Source organism: Equus asinus, chromosome 1 (assembly GCF_041296235.1).
Source record: "Equus asinus isolate D_3611 breed Donkey chromosome 1, EquAss-T2T_v2, whole genome shotgun sequence".
Lineage (NCBI taxonomy): Eukaryota > Metazoa > Chordata > Mammalia > Perissodactyla > Equidae > Equus > Equus asinus.
In genome coordinates, this window is record NC_091790.1 from 95,499,930 (window position 1) to 95,521,335 (window position 21,406).

At 45.3% G+C, this 21,406-nt stretch overlaps 1 protein-coding gene across 3 annotated transcripts in view; it reads left to right on the forward strand.

Moving 5' to 3' along the window:
• The window catches only part of GRB10 (growth factor receptor bound protein 10), a 203,865-nt gene that overhangs the window by 35,491 nt on the left and 146,968 nt on the right, over nucleotides 1-21,406 (forward strand). The window lies entirely within an intron of this gene.

The following is a 21,406-nucleotide window of genomic DNA, read 5'->3' on the forward strand; positions in this document are numbered from 1 at the left end:
CATAACCAATCCTGCAGTGGCTTAAACAACAGAAAGGTATTTCCTCACAGTCTTGGAGGTTAGAAGTCTGAGATCACAGTGTCAGCAGGACTGGTTTCTCCTGAGGCCTCTCTCCTTGCATTGTAGACAACTGTTCTCTCCCTGTGTCCTCATGTGGTCTCCCCACCGTGCGTGTCTGTGTCCTCATCTCCTCTTCGTATAAGGACACTCTTCACACTGGGTTAGGGCCCATCCTAAAGGCCTCATTTTACCTTAATTGCATCTTTAAAGATCCTGTTTCCAAATAGAGCACATTCTAAAGTCCTGGGGGTTAGGGCTTCAGCATGGGAATGTTTAAGTGTAGCCTCTAACAGAAGGGACCCCCAGCCCAAGGGGCTGAAGGGAGGCTGAGGGATGGGAGTCCACTGTCCTTGATACAAAGATCTGGGCACTCCCTTCATCTTTCCTCCCTTCTCTCCCTTCCCCCTCTCATTTCTCTTCCCCCTCCTTTTTGTGGCCTCCTTTCAGGACCTTTTATTCCCTTTGGGTTTTCCTTCACTGTCCACAAGGCAGAAGAAAGGGTTCTTAGCCATTGTACTAATTTGGTTCATTCAGCAGATGCTTGCCAAATGTCAGCCTCTACCGATGTCAGTAGCATTTTACATACTTGGTTCCAAATTCAAAAAGTACACATGTGGGAGTTTTCATGTTTCCCTCTAGAAAGCTCATGTGAAAGTTGCTCTTTTCTAGAGCATGGTTTTTTCCTTGTGAGTCAGTGGTCCTTTGTAGGGACAGCGTCCTGCACGGAGTTAGGAGTAGCTGTAGCTTCTGCTCCTGCCCTAGTCCTGCCGAGCGGCGCTCACTTCTGATGAACTGTGACCGCCTCAGACTTTCACCGCCTTCCTGGAGGAACAGGCCATCGAGATGGACTGTTTTTTGTAAAACAGAGGCCCTTGATCCTCCTTCTCACAGCGAGATGAACGAAGGTGACAGAAGTGCTCTATCTCTGACTTTTCTCAGAAGCTGTAGAAATGAAAGTCTCATAGGAGGATGAATTAGAGTGAAAATAATCGTTTTGTGGCTCATTGTAGCCCCAACTGTTCAGTGTCTGAGATCCAGGGCACAGGTTCCGCATGGCCAGGTGCTTTGTCCTTGACGACATGGTGCGGAAGGCGGTGCCTGGCGATTGGGTTGGGTTGATGCTCTCATGGGGAGGGGGTCATCCTCCTTGGTCCCTCTGCTTCTTTGTGCTGGCTTTGTCCTTCATCCAAACACGGGAGTCATCATGAGTGGTGCTGAGATTCCTTCAGGTTTGGGACTGTTTTTGTTTCTGGCAAGCCTTTACAGTGTTGAAGAGACATCTGAAAAGGGCAAGACCACCCCTGCCCCCACTTCTTGGATCACCAGACCAGCCTATGCCTTCTGTCTTTTTTCTTTCTGCTTGTATCGTTCAAACACAGTTCTCTTTCAAAGCCATGAGCCTCTGAATTCCAAGAGCCCGATCAGGGACCTCTTGGCATGGACACAACGTTGAAATGAAACCTCATTTCACAGTTAATCCTCCTGTTTTGGGCTTAAAATCTAATTATCAACGGCAGCTTAAGCAGTGGGGTCCACTGCCGTGGAAGCCACAGTGTGGGGCATGCCTCATCTACCCTCCAAGAGTGGGGTTTGTGGCCACCCGGCCATCCCCAGCTTCTTGACTCTGAGTCCCCAGAGGGATCAGTCAGTGTAGTGAATAAGGGGTGGGCCGCAAAAGATTGCTCTGGGGTGGGAAATTCCAAAAACTCTTTTAGCCACAGAGCCCTTTCTTGATCTCTTACCCAGATGCCTCTCATCCAGCACGTGAGTGTGGGACATGGTGGCTGAGCCAGGGGGCGTGGAGCTCCCTGGGTCTGGGGGGCAATAGGACAGTGGGCAGGGTGCCTTTTGTTTCCTCCCTGTGATTATCATGACACTTTCATGAGGGACTTCTCCAGGGATGAGTCCGAGGCAGGAAGTCTTAGACTTTTTAAAAGCCAGTTTACGTTATTCCATGGCTACCCACTGCACCCTTAGTCCTGGCCAGACAATTGCTAAAATGCACTCTCATGGGATGTGGAGGTAGCACAGCGTGTGTGGGTCTGTGAGCTCCACACTTAGGCCATTCCAACGGGCAGTCTGGAGTATGCATCCTCTCCAGGACAGGGCCGACCTCATCAAGTGCCGGGTGGGGCTCCTTGGCATCCTCGAGCCACTGTGTTAAAGAGAACAAATCTAACCCAAGGTTAGACTCTACTAACTTGTATGTGTTGTATAATGTATTTGATTGAAACTGCTCATAGATTAGTTCTCACTTTGCTTTTTTCTACTCATACCATAAGTTCCTCGCAATCACCCATTTGATACCAGGTCCCCTCCTAGGTGCTGAGGGTACCATGGTCTGTAGGCTGCGCACAGCCCCTGCAGGCACGGAAGGTATTTTTAGTAGCAAGATATTCCAGTAAGATCTCCTGTTTTGTTTGCTCTAAGAGTTGGAGCCCAGTCCCTTGGTATTTCCGAAAGATACTGCCACACAAAATGAGAGGGTCTGAGAGGGACCAGTTAGTGGCTAATTAGGGAAATGGTTATTGTCACAGCAGGCTTCAGTTTGCACGGTGGCTCAGACCAGGGCCCCCAGTGCCTAGCTATGTGCGGACCTGCCATGGGAATCACAGATCCTGGAGTGATGGGGCCGTGGGTGGTAAAGTAGGGAGAGGGCAGTGGGCATCAGGGCAGTCCTCCCACTGTTCTCCCTCAGGTTCATCGCATCTCAAGAGCTCTGGTTGTTTTGGGGTCATAGTGGGGAGAGAGAGAAAGGTACCAATGATCTTAATCGTCCAATTTCTGTTCTCCCACTAGTGATCTTGGAGAGGTCTCTGAGTGTTTCCCTCAGGCCTGGGGCCTCTCTCGGACCGTGGCTTAGCCATCCTTTGGCTGTGTTTTATGGTTGCTTGTTTTGTTCTCTTTGGAGAATTTTTAGGGATTGACTTGGGTCTCAGCATCACAACCCCAAGCTGAGTATCCACTGCAGCAGCCTCCCTCCCAGGGCTCAGCCTCTGATGGGGTGCTCTCCTGCCCGTGGCCAGCAGAGGCAGGTGTGCCCCCAGTGGCCAGGCTCTCACTGGACTCTTATGGACAATAGGAGGGTGCCTCTCTCATTGACCACTTACCTTTGAGATGGCAGTCAGAGGAGGGCTAGTTATTGTGGCTTCAGCTACTTTAACTTATTTAACATGACAGAGTTTGGTTGAGGGTAGAAACCATTTCTCTGCCCAGTGGCACCAATCATTTGTTCTTTCTCATTTACAGTAAGTTTAAACCAAAGCATTCTCAGACTCTAACTAAAGATGGAATGACTTCTGCCTTCCTCTTTCTGAGGGCAGAAAATCATAGTTGGGCCACACAGCGACTTTGATGCTCAAGGTCAGCTAGCCATGAACAGATCTTTAAGAAGCTCTTATACACTTTGGTGTCGTATGTTCCATCTTTTCTTGGCATTCTCTCGTCTGTAGGTTTCTATAACAATGCACTTTCCTCTTTTGGCAGACATTTTGTATTCTTCTCTGGAGTGCCCATACCTCATTTTGGGCACTTGACCTAGCATGCCCTGATATAGTGATGTTGCATATGCCTCTTCCTCTCACTGGAAAGTACCAGAAAGCAATGATCATGGGGCATATCTCTGTATTCCTGATCAGCCAGCATGATACCTCGCACATGGCAGGATCTCAATAAATATCTGATGGAATGATTCAAATACAGTGAGTCCAAATACAATCGTTGGGTCCAAATACAATGAGGTCTTAGAACGGTTACTCCCTGCTGCAGAGAATCTAAAAATCAGTAGTCTAAGATTGAAGGGAGAAAAATACTGTTACCACCCTACTTGTGAGTCACTTAAAGATGTAGCTTTTCTGCTCTGATTTATTTCGAGAGTGTTTGTGATTCTCATGGAAGCATTTTTTTGATGGCTGCTCTGAAATGCTTGTCAGACGATTCCAACCCCAGTCATCTCAGTGCTGGCATCGGTTGACTCTCTTTCTCATTCCAGTTGCGGCTGTCTTTGTTCTTGGTACAACAGGTGCTTTTCATTTTATTTTGGACATCTTGGTTTTATGTTGAGAGATTTTGGATCCTGTTTAACCTTCTTAGCAGGCAGTTTTCCTGTTGAGGCCTAGCCATAGGTCTGTGTAGGGGTAGATGTCAGTTGCCTGTTGGGCCCTGCAGACACCACCTGGAGGGCTGACACAAAACACCTTGTCACAGTCAGTTTGGGTGGAAGTTCAGCTCCTTCTTGGCCCCACTTATACCTTCCCAGAGCAATACCTCCTGCGGCCAAGTTGGAGGGGAGACTGAGCTCCCCTCACTGGGCTCTGCTGGCATGGGAGATGGAGGACGGGGAAGAAATGCCAGTTAACCCCACCTCTCACCCCATGGTGCCCTTCATGATGCCAGGAGGAGTGGAAGCAAAGCTCCCCAGTGGAGAAGAATTGAGTGTCCGCGTCCACCGAGTAGGAGAAGATCAGCTCCTGCTTGGCCAGCAGACCCCCACCCCCCACCCAGGAGGGATCCCAGTGTGGCCACCTGCTTCTGCCAAGTCGGGGGCTAGGAGAGGGGTGGAAAATTAGTTTCCACTCGGCCTGCTGAAACCGTGGTGGGTGTGAGCAGTTTTTCCAATGGTGTTTGGCTGGAGTAGGGTGAGTATTGTCCAAAAGATTTTTAGTTTTGTTTGGCCACCCTTTTCCTGGTCCTTTGGTGGTGGGAACGTGCTGTCTTGGAACTTTTCCTGTCCCAGCCTGTTGGTGGTTCCTGGTTGGAGACTTCTGTAGTGCCCTGTCTGAGGTCTGTGGGAGATGATAAGGAAACCCAGGAACTCACTGCCACGTTCTCCCTCAAGTCCCAATGTCCCCAGTCAGCTGCCTCCTTCTTTCTACCTCTCCGAGTCTTCCTCTGCTTCTTGTTATTTGAGGTCCATCATGGCTACTCCATCTTGGCTAGAACTGGAAATCTTTACTTGGCTTTTAAGGTTTCCTACTCAAAATCTTTTGCTGGGAACAAGATAGTCGAGTTTATTTGTTTATTTGTTTGTTTCTAGTGAGGAAGATTGTCGCTGAGCTAACATCAGTGCCTCCTCTCTTTTGTATGTGAGTCACCGCTTCAGCATGGCTGATGAGTGGTGTAGGTTCTGCACCCGGGATCCAAACCTGCGAAGCCGGGCTGCTGAAGCAGGGTGCACCGGACCCAGCCACTCCCCACCAGGCTGGCTCGTGGTGGTTGAGTTTTAGAAGGAGCTGTAGAGAATGATTATTTGGTTCCTTATGAGGTTCAGCCAAAAGATGAAAATAATTGTCAGAATTCTGTCAATGCCTGTTAGAAGTCTAAGTGTTTTTAAAGTGAAGCGGACAATTTTTAAGTCTTCAGCTCTTAACTAAATTGGAAGACTTAGGACTCAGTAATCTTTCAAAGACTGATAACTAATCAGTCTCTTATTTCTTTTCATGTTGCCAGTTCATCTCTTTGCCATACTTCTCCTGTTCAAAACCAAAACCAGCTATTTGTTGCCATTATTTCTGTCCATTAGAATTGGGAGAAGAGCTGATTGCTACTCAGAACATGTTGGTGCCTTGATTTTGGTGACTACCAATGTATCCTTAAAATGAGAGTTTCTCAAGAGAACTGAAATCATCTTAAAATATTCATAAGTATTGATAAGTTGCTGACAACTTTGGGGATAAGATAATGGGCAGTATTTCTTGAAGCTGAGTGTTTTTAAGTAGTGACAATGTTAAAGTTGAATTCGGAGAAAGTGTTCTGCAGGCAAAAAGCAGTTAGCATGCTATTTAAGATAAGTCATAGGGGTCCAAACCAAGCAGCCTCAGCTCAGGTACAACCCCTCTGTGATGCCCCCAATGTCACAGAACTTGGTGGAGTGATGCCTGGCCCATCCTCCCCTGTCCACAGATGCTGGGCGCTGCTGTGGGGAAGTAGACAGCAGTGCAGAGTACTCGCTCTGTGGAAAGAGGAGGTGCAGAGATCAGCCGATGGCCGTACAAATGACAATGACAGCAATAACTGACGTGTGTTGTACTCATAGTGCCAGTGCTGTTGTGAGTGAGTCTGCGCGTGAACTCTTGTGATCTTCACAATAGCCCTGTGAAGTAGATACACCCTTGCCCCATTTTACAGATGAGAGCACCAAGGCACAAAGAAGTCCCGTTCATTCGCGTCGTTCACCAACCCCGTATCTGTGAAGTTGCCTACTCGCTAAAATGTGTCTGCACCTCCAAAATCCATACTCGTGGAACTTTTGCAGTCACTTGTAGACATGCACAGAGTGGCAGAGAGGTTGAGTTGCCTGACTTGCACGTTCCCACGTGAGATTGGGCAAGACGCTGACGCTCTCCTTCTTACCTCAGCTCTCCAACTGTAAACACGTGTCCTTTTGCAGTCTATTTGGTGCTACATCATTCACATTTTTGTGCTTTTTCTTGGTGATTTTGCTGTCAAAAGCATAGTGTTGAGGTGTTCCTACGCATAAGAAGGTTGTAATACGCCTGACAGAAAACATATATGTGTTAGGTCAGCTTTGTTCAGGCATGGCTTATAGTGCCGTTGGCCAGACTTCAATGTTAACGAATCAATTGTGTATAGATATTAAGTTGTTTTTAAACAGAAACACACAAAAAAACAAAAACACATGAAATATTAATTGATTGATGAAAATGTTGCGACCAGAAGCTCATAGAAACCTAACTGTATTTCCCTTAGGGCCAGAGGTTCAATATTCGCTAATTCAGTATTCACTAATTCAGAACATAGCTACTGCAGATAGTGAGAATCGACCCTTCTTGTTCTAGTCACACCAAATCCCTTGATATCCTCTCCCCCAAATTGTTTTCTTGTTTAAAAAAAAACAATTTGAAGTATAATAAACTGCACATATTTAAAAGGTACAATTTGATGAATTTTGATATATGTACACACACATGAAACCATCACCTTAATCAAAATAATGAAGATAAATCCATCACCCCCAAAAGTTTCCTCCTGCCACTTGGCAGTCCTTCTCTCCCACCCTTCCACCCATCTGTTTTCTCTCATTGCAGATTAATTTGCATTTTCTAGAGTATTACATAAAGGCAACTAAAGGGAACTGATGTATTTTGATTGTCCTCTTTTACTCTGCATAATTATTTTGAGATGGAGCTGTGCTGAAGTTGAAGCATGTAGCAACAGCTTGCTCCTTTTTATTGCTGAGTAGTATTCCTTTGCGTGGACCCATCACAACTGGTTCATCCATCCACCTATTGATGGACATTTGGGTTGTTTCCAGGTTTTTGCTGTTTGAATACAGCTGCGGTAGATTGCTTTCTTTACTGCCTCTTTCTTGGCTTGTAGGAATGCCGTGTCCTTCCTTCTGTCCTCCTTTCTGGATTCAGTCTCCTCCTGCTGGTGTCCTGGACATCTGGTTTGGGGCATGGCTGTGGGTCTGCCTGTCATCTGCATTCTGGTCTGGGAGAGCAGGGGTAGGACTGGTCAGGAAGACAATGTCCCAGGCCAGCCAAGGCAGTGGACAAAGCATCAAGAGCTAGAGGTCTCTCTTACAGGGCAAAGCTCTAGGTGCCTGGGGATCAACACCTGGTTAGTTCCTGTTGAGTCTGACGTGTAGTGTCAGGAGCCAAACCATTGTGGATCCTCTGAGTCTACCCTTATTTTATTGATTTTACTCACGTTTTAGATGGTTAAAGGTAACTCCTGGGAGCACAGTGGACTTACCTTTCTTCTCCGGTAGCCTGGACTATGATCTCAGAGGGCCCATGCTGGTCATTAGTGAGTTACCTCAGGACCCTGGGGGTCATTGCAGGCTGAATCTAGGGCCTGGGTGATTCATTATCTAAGATGTCCACTGTCTTTGTCCTCCTGTGAAAGTGGCCAGCGTCATTAGACTGGGAACTTGGGTATCTTTGTGATGTAAAAATGTAGCTCTTCTGGCATTGACAATGGGAATGGCTTGATTTCACAAATATTGAAGAGTAGGGGTGGGGAACCTAAGCATGCTGGTTATACATGTTTGTATCTGCTGTCGGTTGTTTAGAATTGTGGATAGCATACTCTAGCACTTCTAGATGTCTTACCCCAAGAGCAACTCTTACCAGGCTCACCGTGTTTGTAGTCATGGAAGCTTCTGTGGAACAGGACTGCCCTGAAATAGAGGCATGGAAGAAGAATGGCAAAGGAAACTTGGGTGTGTGCACCTGCTTAGGTAGAATGCAAGATGCAGGAAGGGAACCTCTTTTTTAAAAATGTTTTTTATTGGTCTTGGGTCCTTATCCAATGTTGGTAGCTCGTTCAACTTTTCAACTAAGTTTTATATGTGAATGTTCAGAGCAACATCTACCAAAATGTTGCGTGTGGCCATCCTTGATATTTTGCAAAGGACTTTCTGCCTTGGTACCTCCCAAGGGAATATAGCTCCTGAGATAGCAGAGGGAGCTTTTTACGTGCTTCCCTACGGAGAGCTGCCAGAGGGCTACTCTGTGTTGCTGTATGTGACTTGTAGGCCAGACATTCCAACTGTCTTCAAGAAATGGATTTTCCTTTGCTCTTTCTGAAAGTGGGGGCAGCCTGGCAGCAATATTACTGAGGGAGCAGCAGAATCAACAGGCTGTTACAATCTATTCTAAGTTGAAAGGAGGATTAATTTTTTTAAGTTACAGTCTCAATTAAGGGAAGATGGAGGAATGTAATAACATGCAATGAGATTTATGATAAGGAGTACAAGCTCTGATTGAATAGCGCCATTTAAAGCATTTCATGCTTTCAGAAATAACAGAGCTGTAGGCCTGAAAAGAGGGTGGAGGAGAGAAGAGGGTAACATTTCAGAGGTGCTCTTTTCTTTGTGCTGTCAGGGGTTCTCTTGATGAATTACTTCATAGACAAACGAGTTGATGTCTGAGGGTCCAGAGGGTGTGTGATGGATGTGGATGACTTCATTGGGAGATTAGTACTTTCTTAGTTACTGCAGATTTTAGAGCCAATGGGGAAAAAAAATGTTGCTTTGAAAATGACAGATCCTGCAAATTATGCAAACTTCAGAAGAAAAACTCCTGGTGATTATTTATAATGACTCTGATAATGTAGGACTACTGTGGCTAGAGTAGACATATGTCTACTTTTTTGAAACAAAACAATTTAAAATTTCATTTTATGACTATACAATAAAGAATTTCGTAATAAAAATTCAAATTTCATACAAAATAGGTTAGTATGTTTGTAAACATCTGGAACTTCGGAGTTTGAGGAATCTTTAGCATCATCTAGATTGTAGAGTGTAGACCCTTCAGCCTATTTTGGGTGAGAAAACGAGGTGTTTTTCCAATATGTATTTTCATTTAGCACATCTTCCCATGATGTTTTTGAAGGAAATTCCCTAGAAGCTTTTCCCCTTTTTGGGGTGGGTCTCACTCTGTTCCTGAAACCAGAATTGTTTTATCTTATAGTCTGTGAGGCCAGAATGGATATCATCGTGTTTCACCCTGACCAGCCTCTGTTCCCTGTGGGCTCTGGCCCCAAGGCCCCAGTCCCGGCCACCGTGTTAAATGCCAGTGTTGCTGAGAGCCTGGACCACGGGTTCCTCATGTTATGTGCTGTTAGGAAGGAGAAGGAGAAAGGTCTGTGTTGATGCTCAGCTTGGAACCTTGCCCGTTGTAAATGTCCAACAAGGGGCTCTTTTCCCTGGCTTTGGTACCCTGGGTGTTTTCTCCTAGTTCCCCCAGCCTTGGCATTGGGGCTTCATCCTGTGTTGCCGAAGTATCCCATGTTCCCTCATCTCTATCGTTTTGTTGCTCTGCCCCCACCTGCTTTCTCCACCTCTCCCTAATTTCTACCACTTTTCCAAGCTCAACCCTCACACCCACCACGGAGCTTTCCCTGATAACAGCTGCCCTACTTAATGTCCGTCTGCATAACACTTGACCCACATGAGATAATTTACGGTTAAGTGTCTGCTACTGTCTAATGTCACTTCTGCATCCACTACCAGCACTGCTGCCCCGTGGTGCCCATGGGCCATGGGCTCAGTTGCTGTGAGGCACGTGATGTCTGGGCCTCCCTCCCACCTGGCCCGGGATTAGGTGTGTCCCAACTTCCCCAAAGGCCCTACCTGGGCAGGGGTCTGAGCAGGCTTCCTGGATTGATCAGGCACCTCCTCCTGGTTTGTGCTGCTCCACCCAGACTCTGTGCCACTCTAGGGCAGCCCCCCACCTGCCTGTCATGGGCTGAGAGGTCTGCTCCAGAGGGGAGGCAGAGTGGAGGAACATCTTGACCCAGGGTTTTGGTAATTAATCTGGATCCAGGCCCCACTAAGGATGGGAACGGTGATAAACTCCCTTGTTAAAGCAGATCTGCTCCCTCCCCGCCCTGAGGGTACAGTGTTGTTCTCATCAGCCTGCAGAGATAAGACATCCCATTCCTCCTGTCCTCTTTTCTGTAAGTTGTGTGCCTGCATTTAGCTTATCTCTGGTAGACTGAACCCTTAGAAAGGTAAGTTATCCTATAACATTCAGGATTAGATTGTATCTAGACTGGAGGGATTTTAACTGGGGTCAATATAGGCTTTGTTTTAAAATACTGGAAGTTATATAGGAAGGCAGTCTTTCAAGTAGATTTGAAGCGTTTAGAGAGAAATCGTGAGGGGAAAATGTGAAGGAGGTGAGAACACACAGTGGGGGTGACGGCCACACCTTCAACCCCATCAGGCGGGCCCTATCCTTGACTGACTCTGTCTTATCTCACTCTCATGGTCACCTGGCGGGTGGCATCATAGGGACCTGGAATCTTCTGGTCCTGTTGCGGTGGGCGTGGACTTTCAACCTGGCCTCGGCTCTGCTGCTCCCTTGCTCTGGCTCTTGAGGAGGAAACAAGGACATGGAGCAGAAGGCTGGTGCCCTTCCGACATTCCTTTCAAGTCTGTGGAAACAGAAAGAACGTCATAGTAGAATAAGTTTGGGCTTTATATGGAGCCAAATGGTTTTATTTTCCTCGCATACTTTTTTGAGCCTTTAATCTAGCACTGTGGCTCTCTCAGCAGAAGTGGGGTGGAGCACTTTTCAAACTTGGCTGCACCTTCTCAAGGCCCTCGGTTTTCCTTCCTCCACCTCCCTCCTCCCTCCCGTCCTCCCCCTGTGTCCTCTGCCTCCTTTCTGCCCTCTCTCTCCTCCTCCCTCCCTCTCCACCCTTCAGAGGCCTTGGGGGTGGAGGACCTGTTGTGAGGGCATTGATTTAATTCTGAGAGGTGGGGTCACCCTAAGTGTGTGGCCAGGGGCAGAGCACATGGGTCATAAAAAGATCACTCTGGCTTCTCTGTTGAGAAAGCTGCAGATGGGCAGGAAGAGAAGCCGAGAAACCAGGTAGCAGAATCGTGCTCTTAGACTGGACACAGTCAGGGGAGAAGTGGGAAACTGGATGAGTGTATGGAAGAGAGAGTGGAAACATGGACAACATCAAAATCTTTGGTGTGAGCAAGTGGACGGAGGGCGTTTCCATGTGCTGAGATGCAGGAGCAGTGTGGGGAAGATGACCAGGACTTTGAGTTGAGAGGCCAGGGAACAGCGAAGTGGCAATGGGCAGGGAGAGTTGTGCTCGTAGACTTCAGGGGCGAGGTCTGTAAAGACATGAACGAGGGAGCCTCTAGCTTTCGGTGATGTCTACAGTGATGAAGATGAATGAGCTCACTGGGGAGGAAGGGCGGGAGGGAGGGAAGAAGTCTGAGAAGCGGGTGCTGGAATCCCCCAGTATTTAGAGGTCTTGGAGTTGGAGAGTCATCCGCAGAGGAGACTGAGAAAGGGGCCCAGTGAGGGAGGAGGATAGTAGTTACGGTGGCCTCCTGGAGGTCCCGGGAGGCAGGGGTGAGCTGAAGATGAGGTGACCAGTTCCTGAGGACTGAGACCTGACCTGTGGCTGCTGCAGCATGGAAGTGCCCGGTTGCCTGGATGAGTATGGGGAGAGGGTCCGGGTAATAGCAAAAGAGGGGGAATCGTTGTGGGGAAATGGTAAGATTTGCAGAACCACAGGGAGGTCTCTGAAGGTCGTGTTTTGGTGGCTACCACTGTCCTCATTTATGTGGCACAGGCCATCGAGTGTCAGCATAGTTCAGTGGCGTGGCAGTGGTGTTCTTGTGACCTGACAGAGTGGACTCCTCTTTTATTTCAGTGGGGTCCTGATCCTTGGAACATAAGAAAATAATATATAGCTTATTGCCTCTTCAGAGGGAACTATATAGCTTATTGCCTCTTCAGAGGGAACTTGTGAGTTACTCAAGATATACCAAGGATAAAATGTTGTGATTACCAGGAAAGACTTTATTTTTCAGTTAAAATTGATATATTTAAAGTGAATTTATTCAGGTTATTTTGAAACATCAGCAAAACCTCATCTAATAGATCCAGTCTTGTCTCCTACTCTGGGACTCTTAAAGCAACAACAACAGGACAATGGACATGTCTTGATGAGGCTTAAAATTCAAGGCTGCCGCTAGGAAATCAAGCAGGAGGCAGTAAGAGCCCTGGAGTTGTAGGGTCTCCTAGCGTTGTGACATTAAGTTAACTAGACCGTGATCAGTGCTCAATTGTTTAGTCTTGTAACCTGGTAGCCTTTAACCTTGTATCCTAGTCAAGAATAATGTGAGACTTTGCAGCACTGACTGTGTATTCATCATTGACACTGTGGATGAAAGTTGACCATTAGCTCTAGTGCTTTTTCAAGTCTGCTGACCAGGCTCCGGTCCCTGGTGGAGGGACGCACAGTGGTCTTATGGAACATCCCTCCCTTGCCAGCCCCCGTGTCTGACAGTAAGTGTTAGGTAAACCTGAGTACATCTCCTGCCGTGAACAAGAGCAGATACCGAATCATTCCATCCAGGAGAGTGACTTACTTATGTGGGACTGCCTTTCCTGAGTCACTCAGCCTGGGTTCGGTGGATTGGTGTGTGGGGGCACTCTGGGTGATAATGTAGCTTAGAGACAGATGGTTCATTTTAGGATCACTTCGCTTTCTCCAGAGCTGAGGTGTGACTGAACACCTCTGGAACATTTCTAGGCCAAGATGATGTCTCCCCAGCGAGAGCTTTGAGGGGCCTCATGTGTCAGGGCTTTGGGCTGAGTGTGAATCTGTGAAACACTGAATTCATAGACTTAAAAAATCAGAGTGTTTATTTGTCCCAAAATAATCAAGGTGGTGGAGGAGGAGGGAGGGAACACGGGAGGGGCGGGGACGGGGGTGGATCATAGAATTACACACTTTCTGTAGCCTGACGTATTGAAAGGGCTGTGAAATTTAGGAAGAAGCCTGACTGACATTTATGCTCGTTAGAACTGTTGGAAATACCTAAACACAGGACACATTGCTCATTAGCACATTTATGGTCCACTTTCCCAGTATTGTGAGGGTGGCACTATATTCCATGACTGCATTCCCAGCCCCCTCTGACATGCACTTCAGATTCTGATCTTGCTTTTCACTACTTTGCCGAGGTGGCAGAAGCGAGGCTTGCTCTTCTGACCTGTAGTTAATAGGAGTCTGATGCTACGAGAGCCAAAAAAAAAGGATGAACTTTGCTAAATTCACCAACGATCATGGCAAAGTTTCAGAAGGTAGGGCAGCATCACTTCTTTTAAGAATTAAAATAGAGCGATCGCGTTCAGTTGTTTTTGGATGGAGAATTCATGTGCTTTAACAGGTCCAAAGGGTCTTCAGTGAAAAGTGAGAGTCCCCATCCGCCGAGTCTCCTGGCCCCCCCAAGGCAGTCCTGCTGCTGGTTGCTGGTGCCCTCCTGAGAGGGTGTCTCCTTCCCCATGGAGGGCGCTGCCCCGTTTCTTTTCTTTGCTCCCGGCTCCCCCTCACCCCCGCACGCTTCGGGGCACCTGCATGTGCAGCCACCTCCTCCTTTGTTGCTACGTCAGTCTTGTAATCCAAGCGGTCCCCTGTTTTCAGGCTGTCTGATTGTTTCCAGTGCTTTGCTGCTGTGAGCAGCTCTGCAGTGAAGCAGCCGGGTGCAGTTCAGGGCCGTTACTACTGCTGTGTCGCTCCTGTGGGGCGGTGGGTGCTGGCTCCCATGTCCCATTTTCCGAAGCACCAAAGACCCGAAGTTTTTACAGCTCCAGTGCTGCCCCTGGGGACTGACCAGGAAGACGGACTGCAGGCCTTTTATGAGATCGGCCGAGAGAGTGAGCTTAAGGAGATCTGAGGCCGCCACCTTCAGTATTTTATAGTTTACCCAGAGATCGTAGTCCAGAGTCTGGAAAATGTGATTTAGATATAATTTCTTGGGACTTTTTTCAAGTTTTAGACGAAAGGAAGTCCCCCATCAGTGACCTGGGTTTTATTATAGGGGCAAGAGCTTTACTATTAGTTGTTGATTAGAAGGACTTTGGAGTGTGTATATTTTATAAAGTGTTTAAATCCAAGGGCTATTTGATAGAGCACCCTTAATTTTTGTCATAAAGTTTGAACCATTTTCCCAACAATTACAGAATACAGGTTACAAATTACAGATTTATAGGCAGCAAAGACAAAGCCGAGTGGTATGTTTTTCGTTGGTATCTGTCTCACTTGTTCCCTCGAGAAGACAGTGCTCCTAGGGCGTTGGGGGTGCAGTTGGCAGTGTGGGTGTCATCATGGTAATTTTTCCCTTTTTGACTTAATTTGGTCTCTTAATTTTTGTTTCTGTTTTTATAGTTTGGACATGCAAAGATCTGTCCCTTTGAAGGCAAACAAAGGCATAAAGTAATTTGTAATAATTCATTAAACTCAAGTATCAAGGATTATCGTAAGTAATGATACCAATAGTGGAAAAAAATTTTTAATGTATTAAAAAAATATATCAGCAAAAATAAATTATTTTAAAAGGACCTGAATTTTAGATCTATATGTAAGTAATGCACATTTGAAATTTAAAATTATAATGGTTTTTCTTCTTCCTCCATCCTCCCCGCTTTGTGTCCCTGGTCACGCCCAGGTAGGCTGCCCTCATCTGGAGAGCACCTGATCCCTCCTTTTCTCTGACTCTCAGGTCTGCTGGCCTCCTGTGGATTCCATGTGGTTTCTTTGTCCATGAGGTCCTGTGTTCTCTGTGTGACCCTGGGCAGGTCATCCAGCATCTCAGAGTCTGTGTCCTCATCTGTGGAATTGGGACAGTCACCCTTACAGGTTTCAGAGATGTCTAGGGTTCATGGCACAAATGTGAGTTTTGTCTTGTTCTTGTTGTCTGCATACGCTTAGCCATCATGGAGGGGTATCCTTATTACTTCTGTGAACGCGACATGGAAAGGACTGTGTGTGGGGTTTGTGTTGACCCCCCACGCCTCTGTTTTCAGGACCAGAGGGCCAGTGTTGTTTTCCTTGGTAATGCATTTATGAGGGAGGATGTGAGGCCGCTCTGCCTGTGTGTCACCTGGGCTGTTCTCTGTGGCAATCCTTGCTCGGTTGTTTGTTGACTTCATCTAATGATGAGTACCTCAAGTCAGTGGGGCATTCCTTATGGGAGCCTCTGGGACTTGGATTAGCAATCATGACCTCTACGCCTTTGTATTAACCACTGCAGAAGTGGAGACCCCATCTCACAGACCCCAATGCCCAGATGGTGAGGGTAGCTAGAAAATGAAGATGAATGTCTAGCATTGGCCTCTCCTGGGTCACAGGAACCTTGTTCCTGGGGAGTCTGCATCTTAGCTCAGGGCCTGGGCTCTGGATTTGGGCAGGGCAGAGCCCAAGGACTAACTACACAGCTAGTCGGCGTGCATGACCACAGGCAAGCTCCCTTCACTCTCAGTCTCCTGGCCTGTTGAGTGGGGGCAATAAGTGTCTCCATAGGGGATTGTTGAGAGGACTCAGTAGACCAGGAGTGTGGCCATCTTCGAGTGGGACTCTGCTTAGTGGAGCTGTGCGCTCTCACTTCCACTTGCATTTCAGACCATCCAAGCAGATTGAAAAATCGTGTGTTCATTGAAAGTCTCACTCCTTTTCTGTCAGGAGGCTGACCAAATCACCTTAGGTGTAAGGTACTTTGGATACTTGAATAGAATGTTCCAAAGAAGTCTCTTACAAGATACCAAGAATATAAAATCAAAGGTCATTCTCACACGTATGGTCAAATTTGGACCCTCGGGCCGAAAAACGTGCAGTTTGGAATGATGAGGTCGTTCTTTGCTGCGGGTAGTTAAAATAGCCTTTTCTCCTGTGTCTTCTCCCCCTCCCACCAATGCCTTGTGGAGGAAGGGGAAAACTGGTGTTCTAAAAGGGATTCTTTATATATGCATAGGAAAAAAATAATACATTTTTAAAAGGCAGAAAACATACCAGGTGCAGCTTCCAGTTGGGAACTGAGCCCTTAGGATTCAGTGATGCATTTTGAGTAACTGATTATATTTTTCACTTCAAACGGCTTAGTGGTGGTAGGCACCTCCTCCCCAGCCCCCAGGAAGTGAGACATGATTCTTCAAAGCTTTCCTGCAATTTTCTCCTAATGTTTTTCTCCTTGCAAACATCATAAAAGAATAATAATTGTAAATAAAAGAGATGAGAGCAGTGGTTCTCAACTTTGGAAATACCTAAGGAACTGAGGAGCCTAAAACAATGCCCCCCCATCCCGGCTTTATTTTCACTGATCTCGGGTACAGCTCGGCACCCGGAGTTTTAAGAACTCCCACGGTGAGTTTGAGGTGCAGCCCAGGGTTGGGGCTAGGTCGGCATGGTTCTCACACTTTAGTGTGCAGTACAACCACCTGAGGGCTTGTAAAACACACATTTTGGGGCCCCACCCCTAGAGTTTCTGATTTAGTAGGTCAGGGTCTGGGCTGCAGAATTTGCACTTTAACAAGTTCCCTGCTGTTGCCTGCGCTGTCTGTCCAGAGACCATAATTTGAAAACCACAGACTGTAGGGTTCTGGTTAAGAGTGTGGACCTCTGGACTGGGCTCCGTCTCCTCCTTCAGGCCTTCCCATCACTCGCCCCAGGACCTTGACCACTGCACTTCATTTTCCTCTCGTCAACAATGGGAATGATGCTAGTGTACAGTGTGTGTGTATGTTTGCATAGACACACACATATATAGTCACTTAGCCCAGTGCCTGGTCTAAACAAATATTTAGGAATCATTTATTTTCCGTGAAATAATTGATAGCAGGAGCCAGTCCATGGCTTTCTTTATGTTAGGGGAGTGGAAGGAGGGTGAGTCTCACTCAATTTTATCTCCAGTGTTTTCTATTTTAAGATTTTTTTTTAGTTTATTCTGATTTTGTATATTTTTAATTAAAATTATAATTTCATTGAAGTTTTCAAATTTCTTTCTTTTTAAATGTCCATAAAATTACCATATGATTAAAAATCATTATATTCCTTTGGTTAAAATTTTTTATATTGGAGAGTTTTTTATTATTATTTGTAAGAGATTTGTCTTTTACCATCTTTCTTGAATTTTCACAAATTTTGTTATGTTTTCTGATTTCTTTTGACTGGATTTTCTTTTTTCTAGTTTAAAGATGGATTCATGTTGTTCATTTAATTTCTTTTCTCTTTTGGAGAAGGTGCAAGGGGCGTGGCATTTGTTTTCCTCCTGTTACTAATCTTGGTTCATTCTATCTGTCTTGACACGTGATAGTGTTCATTGTCCTAATTGTCCAGAGACTATTGTATTCATTTCCTCCTTGGGCCAGTTATGTAGGCCAGAGCTTGTTTTTGATTTTCAGGTAGCAGAGTAGTTGTTTTTTATGCACACGTTGCTAATTTCTAGGGGTGTTGTGTTTGGCTTTCTCATGGGGTCCATTGCTGCGGTGGCCATCTGTCCCCATGCCCCTGTCAGCCCTGGGATGTGCCGGGTCTGGTCTGTGTCTTCAGCTGGCTGGCAGGAGGAGGCTGGCACAGGTGTTTATTTAGCTCCAGAGATCTTTATGTTTTAGCAAAATGCCCTGATATTCTTTGTAACTTAGTATTTTTTTGAAATGTTTCACGAATGTTTGTGAATATTTGCAAATACCAACTTTTCATGAATATCCATGGATCTTATCTCATCATGCATAGTATTCTGCCTTCTTTTTATCCTACTTGGAGTCCTTCCTTTGCCCTAATTGACGAGCGGAAGTCCCCAACAGCAAATGGTTTCTCTCAGTTTCTCCTTGGAGGTCTTAGAGGTTTTGTTTGTTTTTAATGTAAACTCTTTTTAAAGCTTTTCTATTTCACTTGGCCTTGAGTATTTCTTTTTTACACTGGAATATTTTTGAATATTATTTTGAAATAAGGGAACTGGACAGCTGACACGTATACGTCATCCATCTTCTGAATAAATGTTTCTGTTTTGAATGCTGCTTCGTCTGTTTTTTATTTTCCCTTTGATGTTTAAAGTCTTATTAGTTTCTTTTTATCCTTTTAATATGATTCAGAATGCCAATATTCTGTTTTCATTTCTTCAAGTGCTTGTGTTAATATATCATGAACATTGCTCAGTTATATTTTTCCTAATACAGAGCAGGATCTCCTGGTTTTTCTGAAAGGTACAGCTTTCTTTTTTAAAACTCCTGCAATGATTTAAGACTTGAAACTTCTCTTTTTGATCTTTAGTTTTAACTTAAATTTTGTTACTTAGCCTGTCCCTCAACGATTATACTATTTAGCCTGAGTGGTTTGCAGATCTTCTTGGGTCTCTACCATGTGCTGTTCTGGGTGTAGCAGGGAGCGAGACCGAGTTCTTGAACAAGAAGGGATTTAGTAACTATCTAAAAAGTGAAGGAAGATTGATGTTCAGGTCCTGCCTGTGGCCATGACGCGGAGAGGACAGGGCGACGAGCTGGCACTGCATGTGCTGAAGGGTCGGAAGTGGCCGGCGTGCTGGCTGTCGCGTGAGTGTCCTGCGAGTGGGGGTCACTATTTGGAGGGAGAGAGGAGAAAGTATGAAACAGACATTCTGGGGAATACAAAGTAAGTTTCCTAAGGAAATGCAGTAGACTTTCCCAGCAGTATTAAATGTACATTTTGGATTTGTGGTTAAATAAAAATAGAAAGAGTCCATTTAGCACAGTCTGTGACTTCAGGGGGCCTGGAAGTGGCTGATTGCATTCAGCAGAGGAGTTGTGTTTTTCTAGGCGTAGGTCAGAAGAGGAGGTGGGCACCAGAGCTCAGGTGTTTGCCAGGGGACATCTGGAGTGGACTGCTAAACCTGAGCCAGGAAGGAGAGAAGTGTGGGCGGGCCGTGACGTGGGGATAGGAGTGGCTGGGCCAGTGGACAGCAGCCTCTGTGAGCTGGCAGGTATGTGGGTGCGGAGGACAGTGGTGAGCTTGGAGACGAGACAGCAACACAAACCCAGACCTGACCTTGTTCAAATTATGGGTTGCAACCCATTGTCATGCCTTGATGTGAAGTTAGTAGGTCACAAAAAGTGTGTTTTCGTAAGGAAAATAGAGCAGTATCAGAGTGGGCTGCACAGATCCAAGCACACTTTGAGCATGTTGCCGCTTGTGGTGAGCCCGATGTGTCATGAGATGGGTTGATTTATCCAGTGTACAAAGTCGTCCTGATGGGAGGGGGAACGCTATGCCGCTTAGATTTACCATACATATAATGTGCAGGCGGTTGTGATGTGAAAGGCGTAAGAACGTCGTCTGCTGTGTGTCAGTCTTCAGAGTTTCCGTTGGGAATGCCCAATGTATTTTCAGAGAAAGTCTTGTTGGGTGCAACATTTTTCAGGTTTATGATAATTGTATCACTTTAATTTGGTATAAATTACCCTTAAAATGGAAAAAAATAAACATGAAAAGAACAAAGGCACGTTCCAGTTCAGCTGCTGGATCCTGAAGTATAAATATTGACATTGTTAAGAAAGATATTGACTCTAGAATCGGCAAACTTTTGACTTTGCTAGAACTCTTTTTCTGAACTATAGTAAGGAAAAAAGTGGAAACTTTATGGTGAAGATTATGTAAATTTGTATCGCAAGTTCAAAACTCAGTTAAAATGGACAGACTCCAATACATTATTTATAGTGGCATTCTTGCAAAGGGGCGGTTAACCTTCAAAATTAAAAGGACACGTGAAACCAGCACAGCAAGCTGAACTTGTCAATAAGTCCCTTTAATCAAAGGAAGAAGACAGACAACAGTTATTGGTATAATTTCTTTGTCATTCTACAACTGTTAATGAGAATGCCTTTTATCACTATAAAGATGCAATATCTATCTGCTTATGAAACTGTTCCTCAGTATCTATAGTGAGCACATCATTTTTGATAAATCAGCTGATGATTTAAAAATGAAACTCTTTAAAGTAGCACAGTATATCATCAGATCTGTACTTCTGCAGGACATTGAGAAGTGTGGTGTGTTCAGAGTGGTGTGGCTTTTTCAGTCTCCGTGAAAGTATGGATAACGACAGTGCTTTTTAGTCTTTGTCAGGTAAGGGGGGCAAGATAATTTTTATAGGGGGCTTGCTGTGTGGGTTCCATGTCACCCCCTCAGAGAGCTGAGTTACAGAACTGAGAAAGGGTGCTGCTGGTCAAGATAAATCAAAATGGAAAAGCTGTGAACAGGTGTCAAGTGATGGAACAATTGTGACAAGAAAAATGATAGTATTATTTAAAAAAGAAAATAGCATGACTATGGAAGAGCGATACTTGGAACCACTGCTTTATATATCTCCAAGCTTTAGCATCCTAAAAAATTCTGCCGAATCTCATGGGTCTATTAAATTTAGCAGAAGTTGTTAATTTTATTAAAGGAAGCTCATTGAATAGCCAACTTTTTGATAGTTTTTTTTAAGTGGGGATAAAATATACAAAACATAAAATTTACCTCTTTACCATTTTTAAGCGTGCAATTCAGTGGAATTAAGTACATTCACAGTATTGTGTAGCCATGACCACTATTTCTGGAACTTTTTAATCATCTGAAACAGAAATTCTGTACCCATTAAACACCCCACTCCCCCAGCCCCTGCTAACCTCTGTTCTACTTTTTGTCTCTATATTAGGTACCTCAAATGAATGAGATCATACAATATTTGTCTTTTGGTGACTGACTTATTTCACTTAGCATAATGTCTTTAAGGTTCATCCATGTTGTGGCTTGTGTCAGAATGCCATTCCTTTTTAAGGCTGAATAGTATTCCATTGTATATATGTATTACATTTTGCTTATCCATTTATCTGTCCATGGAAACTTGGGTTGTTTCCACCTTTTGGTTATTGTAAATAATGCTGCTGTGAACATGAGTATTCAACTATTTGAATCCCTGCTTTCAATTCTTTTGGGTATATGCCTAGAAATAGAATTGCGGAAACATATGTTAATTCTATGTTTAATTTTTTGAGGAATTGTGATACCATTTTCCACAGAGGCTGTACTGTTTTACGTTCTCACCAGCAAT